Raw genomic sequence first — 15054 nt, 5'->3', positions numbered from 1 at the left:
GGAAGAAACATCAGCTGAGTTAACTTTGACCACTTAGCTCATGGATATCTTTTTAATTAAGATCACAGGCGTTTTTGCTTTTGCAACTTGGTGCATGGGTATCCATTAAATAAGTTCCATAAGAATTTTACTTCTAAGCAACTTCTTTAGCCAAAGTTTGTATACTATTGCTTTTCAATCATGGACTTGAAATCATCAATACTTTGCTTTAATCTTATGCTTTGTGATGGAGCTCATTGAATTGATCTTCAGAGAAGCTGTCGATGTTGTATAGTATTGATTGTCAAGAACAAAGTCTTTTAATATAAGAAAAGACAAGCTATTTATTGGTTCTAACTTTACCTTGATGGTTTCGTTTATTGCATGAGCGATATGCTTAAGGTTGATCAGCAAGCCAAGCTTGTTAAGAGAAGCTCAGGCTTGACTCGAGCTCACTTGATTAATAAATAAGCCAAGCTCAAGATCGAAACTAAGCTCATCAAAATGTTTGATCGGCTCATTGAAATTTATGTGTCTAATAATATTATTAATAAATATGTTAGTTTTTACTTAAGTCTAATAATATCATCAATAAATAACTCAGTAACAAGTTTGTATAAACTTTCACATTAAAGGCCAAAAATTGAGTTTTTATTTCTCCTTTACTCTTTTCGTGCTAAGATCGTGAAGGCTTTTAGCTTTAATACCAACTCTGAGCTCAACTCAATTGATCACCAATCCAGGTGAACAACCCAATCTCAGGTTTGGCTCTACTTGTGCGCTCCTGGATACACTAAGGCTCTTCCTTAAAGTGCCTCAAAAGGAAAGTGAATAGTTTCAGGAAAATGATATATTGACTCAGCTGTTGGTCTGAATAGTAGGTCACTAGTAGTTTTCTGTTGTTACCAGCTCTTCTGATAATTTTATAATTATAATTTGTTCAAGTAGCATTGAAACTAGGATAGGGTAGAATCCCTCTACAACTGGAACTCGGTGGTTTTAATAGAAAATCTATAATAGTTGGTCTTGGCCTGGATCTGGAGCTATCTTCAGCTATTAAATTATGACATAAGTTGATTTTCTAGAGTTAATGTGCATGCATGCAGGCACAGATTGAGACTTTGTAAATATGGAAGTTGTGACATAAGTTGATTTTCTAGAGTTAATGTGCCTGCATGCCCACATGCATACATGCACAGATTGAGACTTCTGTAAATATGGAACTTAAGTATTTTCCTTCATGATATGAATATGTATGGAGATCTGGACAGGCTAGTTGTTTAATCAGCTGCCTTTCAGTTCTTCATGCCCAAGAATACAGATGTAATGGAAGAGTTAGAAATTTTCTTGCCCAAGAACAGCTGATAACAGAACTTTGACCAATTGGCATCACTTCTGGGTTTGAAAGTCCCATTCTTTCTCTCCTAGAAATCAGCCAGGGGTGGTGTCGCGTGGCAATGATGCCCTCTGGCTTGGAATGAAAAAGTGTTTGACAAACAGGAGAGAGAGAGAGTTTCATCCTCTTTCCAGAATGGATTTTGGTAGCCAAGTTATGGTTGCTGGCTTAGGTTCTGTTTGGATGATACGCAAAATCAAGTTGAAAACCTGGTCAAACCAGGTTTTAGTGAAAAACATGGTTTTAGAAGGGTCCATCCAAACCAAGGGCGTCTCCAACAGGTAGCTGGCCTTTGTATTCCTCTAGCAAGCTTACGTATCAGATTTTGCCAAGAGTTCTCTGTGGACACAGCAACTACCTTCTTAAAAAAAGCTGTTTTGAGCTGCACCTACCAGACAGACTATTCATTGCACGTACTTGATCCCTGTTTTTTTTCCTTTATTCTTTTCAATAATAAAAGGTAGAGGACTAAAGGCACCCTCCTTTGTTAGCATTGATTAATGAGAAGACAATAGATCAGCTATTTCAATAATAAAGGTAGAGGCTTAAGGCACCCCTCCTTTATTAGCATTGATTAATGAGAGACAATAAAGCAGCTATAACCTCAAATCTGGTACCGACTTAATTTTGTTGCAAGTTGTTTCAATTCCTTTATTATCAAATAATGTCAAAAGAGGCTTACAAAAAAAAAAAAAAAATCTCAAAACATGATGGCTATGCCTTGTCATGGTTCAAGCCTACTTGATAATCTTACAGGCTCAAGTCAGGTTGCGAGGGCCGAGTAAGGTACAATCAACTGGGCCTTGGTCGGCTCATACGTATAAAGTTGAAGAAACGTCACGAGTTCGATACCTAGGGGATGTAAAGGTTCCACTCGATGGGCAGGGTGTCTCCCAAGGGTTTTATACTGAAGTCATTTAGACACACGACTCAGTGAACGATGCTACCTGCCAATGATGGAAAAAAAAATCAAACAGTGGTTTTCTCCATGACAATAATAAAAAATACCAATAATGCTGTTTTTTTTTTGGGGGGGGAAAGAATATAAATAATATTAAAAGAAATTTATCTACAAGTTGGAGGATGAAATGAGACGTCACTTTGGATTACACGTTCCACAGCACCCAGTGAGTTCTTTTTATTTTTGAAGATTCTGCAGTGGCATTGCTCCTACACTGGACACCAATCAGCGAATACCCACCATCTCCAAGTCATCCTCCAACTTTTGTTATGAAGTATTGGTGGACTGAGCAGTAATGTTCTGAAATCAGCATGCTTAGGGAAGGTGATCTGTGGCCAGGAGGATTGGAAAATACGTTGAAAGAATTGGCATTGCCAAAGTAAATGAATCGGTTCCTCCATACCGTTGCAACACAGTGGGCATCTGTTTGCAAGATGATAATCTATTTTTTGAAGACAATCCTGGGTGTTGATGATGTCTGCCAATAGCTACCATGCACCTCTAGAGTTGAGCCTGAAGACCCGATTCCAAGCGACCAAAGCCTTGTTGGGGGCTTGGACCATCCCAGAGAAATGATCTGCATAACCGGTCCAGTTTGGCTTCTATTTTTTTAGAATTTGGAAAAGGCACATCATATATATGAAGTGGTATGCAGTTAGGGGTGGCAATCGGGTCGGGTTGGCGTGTCAGCATACCTCAACCCGAACCCGACCCGTTTATTAAACGGGTCGGCTGTGGCAAACACGAACCCGACCCGTTTAATAAACGGGTAACCCGACACGACCCGCCAACCCATTTAATAAATGGGTTGGGTCGGGTAAACGGGTTTTCAGGTTGGCGGGTCGGGTTGACGGATCGGGTTGGGCAGACGGGTTGGCGGGTTGACCCACCCGCCTAACCCGTTTATTAAACGGGTCAGCCGGGTTGGCGGGTTGGCATACCCCCAACCCGAACCCGACCTGTTTAATAAACGGGTTACGCGGGTCGACCCGTTTATTAAACGGGTTGGCTTAAGCCCAACCCGAACCCGCCTAAGAGGCGGGTTGGCGGGTCGTGTCAGAAATTGCCACCCCTATATGCAGTTGAAGACATACCGTATTAATGCTACTCGCCCCGGTTTGGATAGGCACTTCTCCTGCCAGATTTGCATCTTTTTGTCAATTCTGCATTCAACCTTGTTCCATAGAGATGGGTCTGTTCTGCCTTGATTGATGTAAAAGCCAATATACTCAATTGGGAAGATTTAAATTCTACATCCGAACATATGCTCCGCAAAGGAGATGTTTATAGCAACGTAAGCGACCATTTTTTTTTTCTGAAATAGAGAGCCTTGATACTACTTCAAATACTTGAAGCAACATAATTGTGTGGACCATTTGTGGCCGTGTTGTCTCACCAAAAAGCAATAAATCGTCCGCAAACTGTAGCATCTGAAAGCTTCCTAACTGAGGAAGACCCATTATTGATAATAACATAAGTGTAAAGCACGTGATGAACTCATCCCTTGAGAAAGAGATGCCTTGCACTAGTGAGTCCCACCACGAAATCTGCAAAATACTCATTTAGGCTTCTTAAAAACAAAAAAAGCATATATATAAGAGGGAAAGACCTCAAGGGTTTTTACCAACCGGATGCCTGCCAATATGTGATCAGTGATGGGAGTCATGGCATAGCAAAAAAAAACAAATTATCTTTTGAATAACCTAAATTAGTTAAATAGTATAGATTTTCTAAAGAAATAGCCAAATAAAGATCGGAAAATGACTGTAATGTATGGGTAATTTGACGTATTTTTCTTAAAAACCTTATAATTTTCAATATTCTCCTCATATCCAAAATCACAAATACCTAAATTTATTACCCTTCACACATGAAAACTTCTTCCCAAATATGTGACTATTTTTTGTGGAACAATCTTTGTTCTCATATATGTCTCTCCAATCAAATGTTGGAAACTTTGGTTTTTATAGTCGTTGAAAAGCTGAGACAGACTTATAACTTTCATGTTTTGAGTCAGAACTGAAAACCCTTTAAGGGTTTTCGTTTCTGAGTTCCAAAAATGATATAGAAACATATTATGCACCCTCTAGGGTTGCACATATTTCATCTATTTTATACTATTTTCTAGTCACCTGTACAAAAAAAAAAAAATAGAAAAAGATAGATTGGGACGTTAGCATTCCACTGGCACCAAGATCACCTTGATATGATGAGCGGTTAGAGAGAAACATCATTTAAAATATAGATTGTTCCTCCTAAATATGCAAACAACAAACATAGGCGAGGATGAAAAAATTCACATAAAATATAGGCAGACTTGAAGAAGTTCTCATAAAATATATGCGGACATCCTCAAGTCTGCATAAAATATATTCGTACTTTCTTATGTCCGCATATATTTTATGCAGACCAGAGGAAGTCTGCATATATTTTATGAAAAATGACCGTACTACGCAGAAAATATTATATGTTTTCAGAAATTTCTTGTAATTTTTGCTATTCTCCCGATGCCCAAAATCGTAAATACCCAACTTCACTATGACCTTTTTAACCCTCGTATGTGCAAATTTGGTGAAGTTTGTGCAATATATTGTGTTGCTTCTCGAATAATACAAATAACCACTTAAAAAGAGATCCACACATTTTTTTTTCTTACAGACATCACGAAGGTCCCATAAATTTTATATGCAAACTTCCTGTTAATCTCGAACATCAGAATATCACATATATGCTATGAAGTTCGCACATATGTTACAAAGTTTGCAAATAATTTTATGTGAACCTCGTTTTACTCTCAATCTTTGGAACATCGTAAAAAAACTCACAAAGTTTGCAAATAATTTATGTGTGAACTTCAATCAAACTTTGGAACATCGCAAAAAACTTATGAATTTTGCATATATTTCACGAAGTTCACAAATAATTTTATGCCAACCTCGTTTTACTCTCAATCTTTGGAACATCATAAAAAACTCATGAAGTTCACAAATAATTTATGTGTGAACTTCAATCAAACTTTGGAACATCGCAAAAAACTTACGAAATTTGCACATATTTCATGAAGTTCATAAATAATTTATGTGCAATGTCGTGAGTATAAAAACTAAAACATCACAATCCATAATCTTTTTGCATAAATTTTTAGGATTATCTGTGGTCCCTAACCTACTTCCCAGCGGTGACTTTTTCTACAATTATTTCGGTGAGACTTTATCCTCAAATATTTTTGAATCTTCGATGATGTTGCTGGAGGTATTTATTTTTGTATATTAATTAAACATTATTTTAAATTACTGATTACTATATTGTATATTAATCCTTACATGTTTGGATATGGGAGCACATAACCACTACAAGGCTTCCAATGCATGATTGTGTACATGGATTTTCGCATGTTGTAATATTTTATTGATCACGTAGCGAAGAGATGACTGGTGGAAGATTGATAGGTCATCATATGTCATGTGGCCAATTTACAAAATTGTTGTTCATGTCGAGAAGCATATGTGAGTTTTGTTGATGATTTTTCTTACTTTCTAAAACATAATGTTATATATGACTAACCATGAATTATTTGAGCTTCTATAGGTAAAGTGGTGTCCCTATAAAGACGTGACGGTAGAGGAGGAGAATGACAATGGGGGCGAAGGATAATGTGAGGATGGATATTTGGTTGCACAACACTAATGAAGTTGAGCACCAAATGGCCAGCCAAGTCAACCAGCAGTTTGGGTTTGTTCAGTAACCCCATCTCCTTTGCACCACATCCAAATCTGTTTCGCTACAACCAAAGGATCAGACGAAAGATTACCACACTTTATTTTTGTCCAAAATTGAAGAGCGACACAACAACAACAAAGGCATTGACTTGTCATTTATGGTACATGCCACTAATGATGAGGATATACCTGTTGTATCCCAGCAGGTTTCAGTCAGTCCCTCCATAAAGATGGCCATTGAAGATGAGGAGAATGTCTAAAAGTAGAGAAAGACTGATTTCACAATAGAATCTTAGTTAGTTCTTGCACTAGACAAAATCTATATGCTAAAGGAGATATTGCATACTTAAGCTGGCATTCTCAAAAACGTAAATAAGGTCAATGAGAAACTATGAGCGCATACAAGGCATCTACAACAACAATGACTGTGGATTTTTTTATATTTCTAAGAGACATTCATGTAATATATATATATATATATATATATATATATATATATATATATATATATATATATATATATATATATATATATATATATATTCATAGTTTGATATGATCTGTAAATGATATATTTGGTTTTGAATTTAAATATGTTAAATGTTCTGTAAATTCATAGTTGATTATGTAAATGATATATTCTTCTTACCAAGTTTCAGTTTTACATGAATTTGAATTGTGAATGTAAATTCAAAGTTGATTTTATTATATATATTCATAATTTGATATGATCTATAAATGATATGTTCTGAATGAATTTAGTTATGTTAAATGTTTTGTACATTCATAATTGATTCTATAAATGATATATTAAATGTTCTGTAAATTCACAATTTTGATGTCATGTTCTGTAAATATGTTGAATGTTCTATAAATTTTGAGCAGTTTTGTTTCTGTATTTCGAATTTTGATTATAAAAAAATGAAGTCCACAACAAATTTATGTGAAAACAGAAAGTCCACAATAAATTTATGTGAAAATAGGAAGTTCACAAAAAATATATGTGAACTTTATTCTATTCGCATATATTTTGTTTACAGACTTCCTAATTTCGCATATATTTGTTTGCCGACTTCATGTTTTCGCATATATTTTATTGAGGTCTCCGTTCTATTCACATATATTTGTTGCAGAATTTTTGTTTTAGCATATATTTATTATGAACTTTTTGTTTTCGCATAAATTTGTTGTAGACTTTATTTTTTTAATAATCAAAACTTGGAATACAGAAACAAAACTGCTCAGAATTCATAAAACATTCAACATATTTATAGAATATATCATCAAAACTATGAATAGATATTAAAAACTATAAAGTGTGAAATTATAAAATCAAATGTAAATTCATATAAAATATTTAACATATTTAAATTATAGATCATATCAAATTCAAATTCATACAAAATCAACCAAAATTTATAGATTGTGTTCCAATATTGAATTTAATATTAATTCATACAAATTACAACTCTTCATTATCAATTTAAAATAATGATGCAAGTTTCCACAGTTCAACTTTCACGACCTTGCTAGCCGGTACCTCACTGTCCATACCATCTTTTTCTATTGTGGTCCTTCAATAACCGTACCATCTTCATTCTATTACAGTACCTTAGCCTTCTTTTCTAGGTGTTGATAGAATTTTATCATATGTCAGTGAGACTCTTATAATTTTCTGAAAAAAAGGTTATTAGCATACAACCAATTGCATATTATATCCCAAAGAAGTGAAGACAACATGATATATAAATATGTATCTGCATGAAGTTCAATGCCAGATTTTGGATATATACTTCATGTACGTAAAGACAAATATACCATAATCAATCTTGTAACGGTCATATACAAAGTCATGAACAACACGCAACAAAAGTTAACAGACATGAAAAGAAATTACCCATCTTTCTGTTGAGGAATACCCTCCATGACCTTAGTTGTTCAATCACGAGAATACTTCATGCCAAACTACGAAGCAAAATATATAACCTGCAAAAAATACATAATATACATGTGAGTTAACAAACTTATGCAATATAGAGAAAAAACAAATAACATACAACAAAAACATATCAGTTGTATGACATTAATATCTGCCTAGTATGCGGACCCCATGGAATTGTATAGCTTGAACACCTTCTCATGCATGTCCAATTTTCATAGAATCTAGTGGTAGTTGCCCCAGTTGATAGGAATTAAGACTTGCAACATAAATCTAGTTTAAGATCATTGTGTATTATGAAATTATGCAAAGTTTTTTAACGAATACCTTGTCAGTATTAGAGAATTGATACAGGAAGTTATTTCTCTCCAAGCACATAGTTTTCCTATCTTCATGCTCTTTAGTGTGATCATTTGCAGTAAAGAAAATGTCATTTATCAGTTAGTTTGAATTAGTCGGTATAAAAACAATAGAAACCTCACTTTTTAACTCACAAAGAAATAGGAGTAAGGAAAAGGTTCTTTGGCAGCATCATTCTTTTTTCATATCCTTGTTGTGGGCCAATTGAAGTCTTTCTTCAAATCTTGCTAGATGCTACATAGTAAAAAAATGTGTTACATTCATGTTATATTCAAATCAGTATGTATACAAACATAAGAACACTATGAAAATAATCAAACCTAATACTTACGTCACTTGCCAACAAAGTTTCTTCGCCGCAATCATACTCTTTCACGAGCATAGTTGCTTCTTCCTCATTACCGTGTTCTCATCACCAATTAAAATTGTATATAAATGCATATCCTCTTTGTAGGACAAATATACACATGACTGAGGATATTGATTATACTGGATGCACCACAATTGGTTCTGCGCTACAAGACAAAGATTTGGTTCATCGCTTTCTCGAGGGAGACTTGTTTTTCATTCTGCCATGTTTCATACATTGATACATTCTTGCTCTAACCTACCACAAATAAATAGAGCATATAAGACATTGAAATAATTTATTAAAAAGATACTAGATAAATACAAAAAAGTAATTTGTTAAACAACTCTTAACAAATCCTATATTGTTATTCGTGCTTTCGCCTGTTATGACCAACCTCACCATATACACTACACTTATATGGCATAACATCATTGTGTTATGTTCTTCGTCTATTTACCTTAGGTTGCCCTACTTTACGAACTACTTTTGGTGGATAGACATGTATAAGACTCGATATACTGATGTGTAGGACATTGTTCGCCATTGGGAATAATGGAAATGTATTATACACAACTCAATATGATTTAATTATGAAGAACTTATCGCAATAATCCTTTGGTAGGTTCCCCACATACAAATTGCACGTGATTGCATGTTAACCTGCCACTCTTGACAAAAGCACAAGTGCCTTTAAAGATCAACACTGTAACTGTGAGATCAGTTGTGAGCTTTGTAACACTTTTTGTGGTAATGTATTACTTGCACACATACTTGTTGTGCCTTCCCTGAGAGTTTCTATAGCTTTTCTTTTACCTTAGGCACTATAACTTTTATCATATTTTATCCTGTATTATTTATTTTCTCAAAAAGTTTTATCAGCATAAGACAAAGATTTTCAATCAAAGGAATTAGACGCTTCTCATGTATGGCAAGAATCCATGCATTGAAGCTCTTTGTTGTATTAAACGTTAAACACACATATATTTTTACTAGAATGATTGTTAGCTCACTGTTTTAGGTGCACGTCAATGGAAACATAATTGTATGCAGCTTCATCTTGCTCCTAATTTTTTTAAAGAAAATAAGTGCACTATTGTGTTGTGGCTGCTCGAGCTGCACTCCACCAAAATGCATTGAATGATAAACCAAATTTTTTAGAATTTTTTTTGTCAAATGCTTCATGCAATATCCAACATGATATGTAGGTCATATGTGGGGGATAATATACTTTAGACCTTCATGCCTATCAGAGATAACTATAAGCTCTATTCTCTCTTTATATTCATTGTAGTACATGATTTCGTCCTTTACATGCTTCAAAAAGCATGCATGAATCTTGTGACTCCTTATCAATAGCTGCAAATGCTACTAGAAATATCTCACTACAAGGATCAATACTATGTACCAACAATAATATATTGATGTATATTTCTTTTAGGAAAGTGTCATCTACCATAAGAAGTGAAGGGCATCATTTCAAAAACTCATCGATGCTTGGCAAGAATGATACGAACAAATACTTAAATCGATCTTTCTGGTAAGTCTTAATATACCCTTGTGATCCTCTATTAGCCTTCATCAAATAATCTAAATACATGGGAAGCATCTTGAAAGACTCTTTGAATGAACCACAAAGTGCCCCTTAGTCCATTCTCGTCCATGATATGCTTGTTTGTAAGTTACCTCTACTACTTCCTTGTGACTGATGTCATTCATGATTTATCTTGTAATTATCTTTGAATTATCATGCACATGTTTGTGAATAACATTTGAAATTCACTTGAAAGACACTTTTTCGACCACAAGGTTGCCCAGTGATCCACTACATGTATGCTTGCTTCAATACTTCTTCACTTGAAATAACCTTGCTTTGTTGACCTTTATGCAATAGATCTTTTACTGGCAAACAATTGTACTGTGTGGGTTGGGTCTCGTGCATACGCTCGTGACTTTGTTATCGTAGCTCTTTAGGAATTTTGTTTTATAGTTATTTATGATGACATGATCTTTCAGAAATGGGCAATAATGCTGAAGATCATTAAACCTTTTGCCGATAGCAATTTCTCAAACGTTTGAGCTTGTTGTTAGCCATTGGAATTGTTCACAATCATTAAGTGGGTCGTTACAGAATTGCTCATATAAATGAGATGTCTCTGCTTCAATGATTTGCAATTGCTCTTCATTATATGAAAATCTATTAAATGAGAACCTATTCAACGTCTCATTAGTATTAAATAATTACAAAACTATTTAAATCAATTTTACATTGTTTTGGTCTCTTTTACCATTTAAATCAACTTTAAGTTCTTTACACAAGAACTATTTTGCAAATCTACATGCGATAACAATTTTGGGCTCTGACCCTCACAATTTAACAGTGCAATTAATTTTGAAAAACCAATAATTTCTATAAATCATTTTGCAATACATAAACAATTCAGTAACACATGAGAAATACATGCCCCTTGACTATATAGGACCACAATGATTCACACGTAACTACTAACATAATCTCAAGAAATGATTCATGCCATTGCAAAATTTTAGTGAACATAAAACATATACACTTTTGCAATTTATGTTTACAATGCACATTCACACACAAAAAAAACATGCATTTAACCAAGCACATACACATAAAAAAAGCTTGCAGACCATACTATTTATGATCAAATTTATGCATATGATCAACAAACATGCAAATAATCTACACAAGATCAAATTTATGCATATAATCAACAAACATGAAAATGATCTACACAAGATCAAATTTATACATATGATTAATAGTCATGCAAATATCTATTTATGTTCAGTTTCATGCATATAATTAGTTGGCCTCAAACTGATCCATTTAGGATCAGATTTACGTGAATAATTAGTAGGTTACAAACATGCCTATGATCAGATTACATGCGTGTGATCAATAAACTATAACCTGATTTATTTAGGATCATATTTATGTACCTGATCAGTTGATAGAAATTCAGCTATATATATATATTCTAATTATATTTGACTGACTGACATATATGTATATTTTGATCAGGTTCATGTACATGATTAGCTTCGTGTACATGATCGATTGTCATCAAAACATATGCTAAATATCAGATTCATGTACATCATCAACTACTGAAAAAAAAATACATATGTTATGCTCATGTTCATGCACATGATCAATGAAATAAAAAAATATATATGCATGATCAGATTCGAATACATGAATCAGTAAACTAACATGTATATATATATATATATATATATATATATATATATATATATATATATATATATATATATATATATATATCAGATTCATAAGCTTGAATTGATCGACATATATATTAGATTTATAACATGAATCATCTGACATATATATCAAATTCATAGCATGACTCGGCTGACATATATATCAGATTTGTAACATGAATCAGCTGATATATATACCAGATTCATAAGCATGAATCGACTGACATATATATCAGATTCATAACATGAATAAGCTAATATATATATATATACATATATATATATATACCAGATTCATAAGCATGAATCGACTGACATATATATCAAATTCATAACATGAATCAACTAATATATATATATATATATATATATATATATATATATATATATATATATATATATATATATATATAAATCAGGTTCAAGACATGCTCTAAATTATATGTATATCAAATTCATAAATAGTGCTGATCCATGCTAATGAAATCAACAACTATGAAAATACATGTATAAGATTCATGAACTTGAAATCGACAACTGAAAATAAATACATATTCCAGATTCATGAATATGAAATAAAAAACTAAAAAAGTACATGTATCATATTCAAGAACATGAAATCAACAAACTGTATGTGATCAGATTCATGCTCATGAATCGACAAACAAAATATGATTAGATTCATGCTCATAAAATTGACAGGACTAAAATATATATATATATATATTAATCGGATTCAGTTATCAACAAACTGAAAAGTACATGGATATCTGATTAGATTCATGAAATTGATAATTTAAATATATATATCTATATGGTAAGGAAGTAGTGTAGTGTAGGTTTATTCAAGCATGGGTTTAGAGAGAAATAAAGAAATCGGATCATATATATATATATATATGATCCGATTTCTTTATTTCTCTCTAAACCCATGCTTGAATAAACCTACACTACTTTCTTACCATATAGATTTAAAGAAAAGCCCATACCTTGATTCGAAAGTTAGAAAAAAGACTAGAGGAAGGATGAAATACGTTGAAGAAACTCTTCTTCTTCTTCTCTCATCTCTTCTCTCTTTCTAGCTCATGATTTTCTCTCTCTTTCTTTCTCAACTCTCTCTCTCTCTCTCTAGAAAAAGAGTTCTAGAGAGAGAGGGTTCTCAACCCCTTTTTATAATTTTAAGAAAGGGTCTAGAGGGAGGTGATGCCCCCTTCCAGTCCTTTAGGGCTAGAGTTCTACCATGTGTACAACTTTACCTTTATCCTTCTAGATTTTTTATATATTTTATATTTATTTATTTTATTCTTATGAAATATTCTAGAGGATACGCCCCCTTTTAAACATCCATAAGGGGTAGAGTTCTACCCTAGGTATAACTCTACCTCATCCTTAGTCTTTAAATTAAAAGGTTTGTTTTTAAAACTTTAAATTCATTTTAGTTTTAAAATGACATGGATGGATTATGTATTCAGATTGGATCTATGATCCAAAACCCTATTCAATCTAATTGGATTTAAACCCAGACCATATCCTAGTCAATATGGATCCTAGTAAATATGGATTCTGGACTAGGTCCAGATCCATATTAACATGGGTCTAACGGCGCGGGTATAGTCCGATACAAACCAAAAAAGACAAAAATAGAGGCCAATCATTTTAGAAAAATGCATTTTATGAACCAACCGTTATCCAATTTTGATAAAATATACCTCCTATGAGATCTACGCTCTGAAACGAATCTAACGATGGTCTTAGCTCAATTTCACTTCTGAATTTTGCCTGAATTTAACCCAAAATTTGCTTAAATTTAAAGGTTAAAAATAATTAATTCCATAAAATTTACTTAATATTTATGGATCTTGTCAGCGGGCTCTGAACCAAGCCCAGACTCAAGCTATCGTCATCTCATATCTAAATATTTTCTATGATTTTATTAAATTAAATATAAATATTTAATTTAAAATTATATTTTTATGCTTAAAATTCATGAAAAATTTATGAGATATTACATCATTTATCTTCAGAAACTAGCATGTGAGAAAATGACATTCATATATATATATATATATATATATATATATATATATATATATATATATATATATATATATATATATATATATATATATATATATATATATATATATATATATATATATCAATGAAAAACCATAAACATAGTAAACCTTAAATAGTAAACACGGGAAAGCACACAAAAAATGATCAACAACAATAACAAAACACAAATAAATATATACATATAAACATCCACAACATGTCATCGTTAAATCATTTTTAAAAAAAATTGTGTTTAAAAAAAAACTGGTTGAATAGTTAAATATATGCTTACCAAAAAAAAAACATTATCGAAGATTTCAGAATACTTGAGGATGATGACTCGCCAAAATAGTTGCCAAAAAAGTCACTATCAGGAAGTAGGATGGGGACCACAAATAACCTTAAAAATTTTGTATTGCGAAGTTTAGTTTTTTACACTCACAAAGTTTGCACATAAATTATTTGCAAACTTCATGAAATATATGTGAACTTCATGAGTTTTTTGTGATGTTTCAAAGATTGAGAGTAAATGAGGTTTGTATAAAATTATTTGTGAATTTGTAACATATGTGCAATGTTTCGAAGTTCAAGATTAACAAAAACTCACACAACTTTTATGTGACCTTCGTGATGTTCGCAAGAAAAAATATGTGGATCTTCTTTTAAGTGGTTGTTTGTGTTACCTGAGGAGTAAAGCGATATATCACACAAATTTTATCAATTTTGAATATGTGAGGATTAAAAAGGTCATACTGAAGTTGGGTATTTGCGATTTTGGGCATTAGGAGAATAACAAAAATTATAGGGCATTTATGGAAATATGTCATATTTTTCATACAATATGATCATTTTTCGTATATTTTATGCGAACTTAAGGAAGTTTGTATAAAATATGTGTAGACTTTCCCAAGTCTGCATAAAATATATGAGGACTTAAGGAAGTTCGCATAAAATATATGTGGATTTGAGGAAGTCTACATAAAAAAATGTGCAAACCTCATTTTAAGTGAGAGTTTGTAGCACCCAATAAACAAAGTG

This window comes from Nuphar pumila, chromosome 7, assembly GCF_984573655.1.
Source record: "Nuphar pumila chromosome 7, dmNupPumi1.hap1.1, whole genome shotgun sequence".
NCBI classification, from domain to species: domain Eukaryota; kingdom Viridiplantae; phylum Streptophyta; class Magnoliopsida; order Nymphaeales; family Nymphaeaceae; genus Nuphar; species Nuphar pumila.
Note: the sequence above shows the minus strand (reverse complement) of the source record.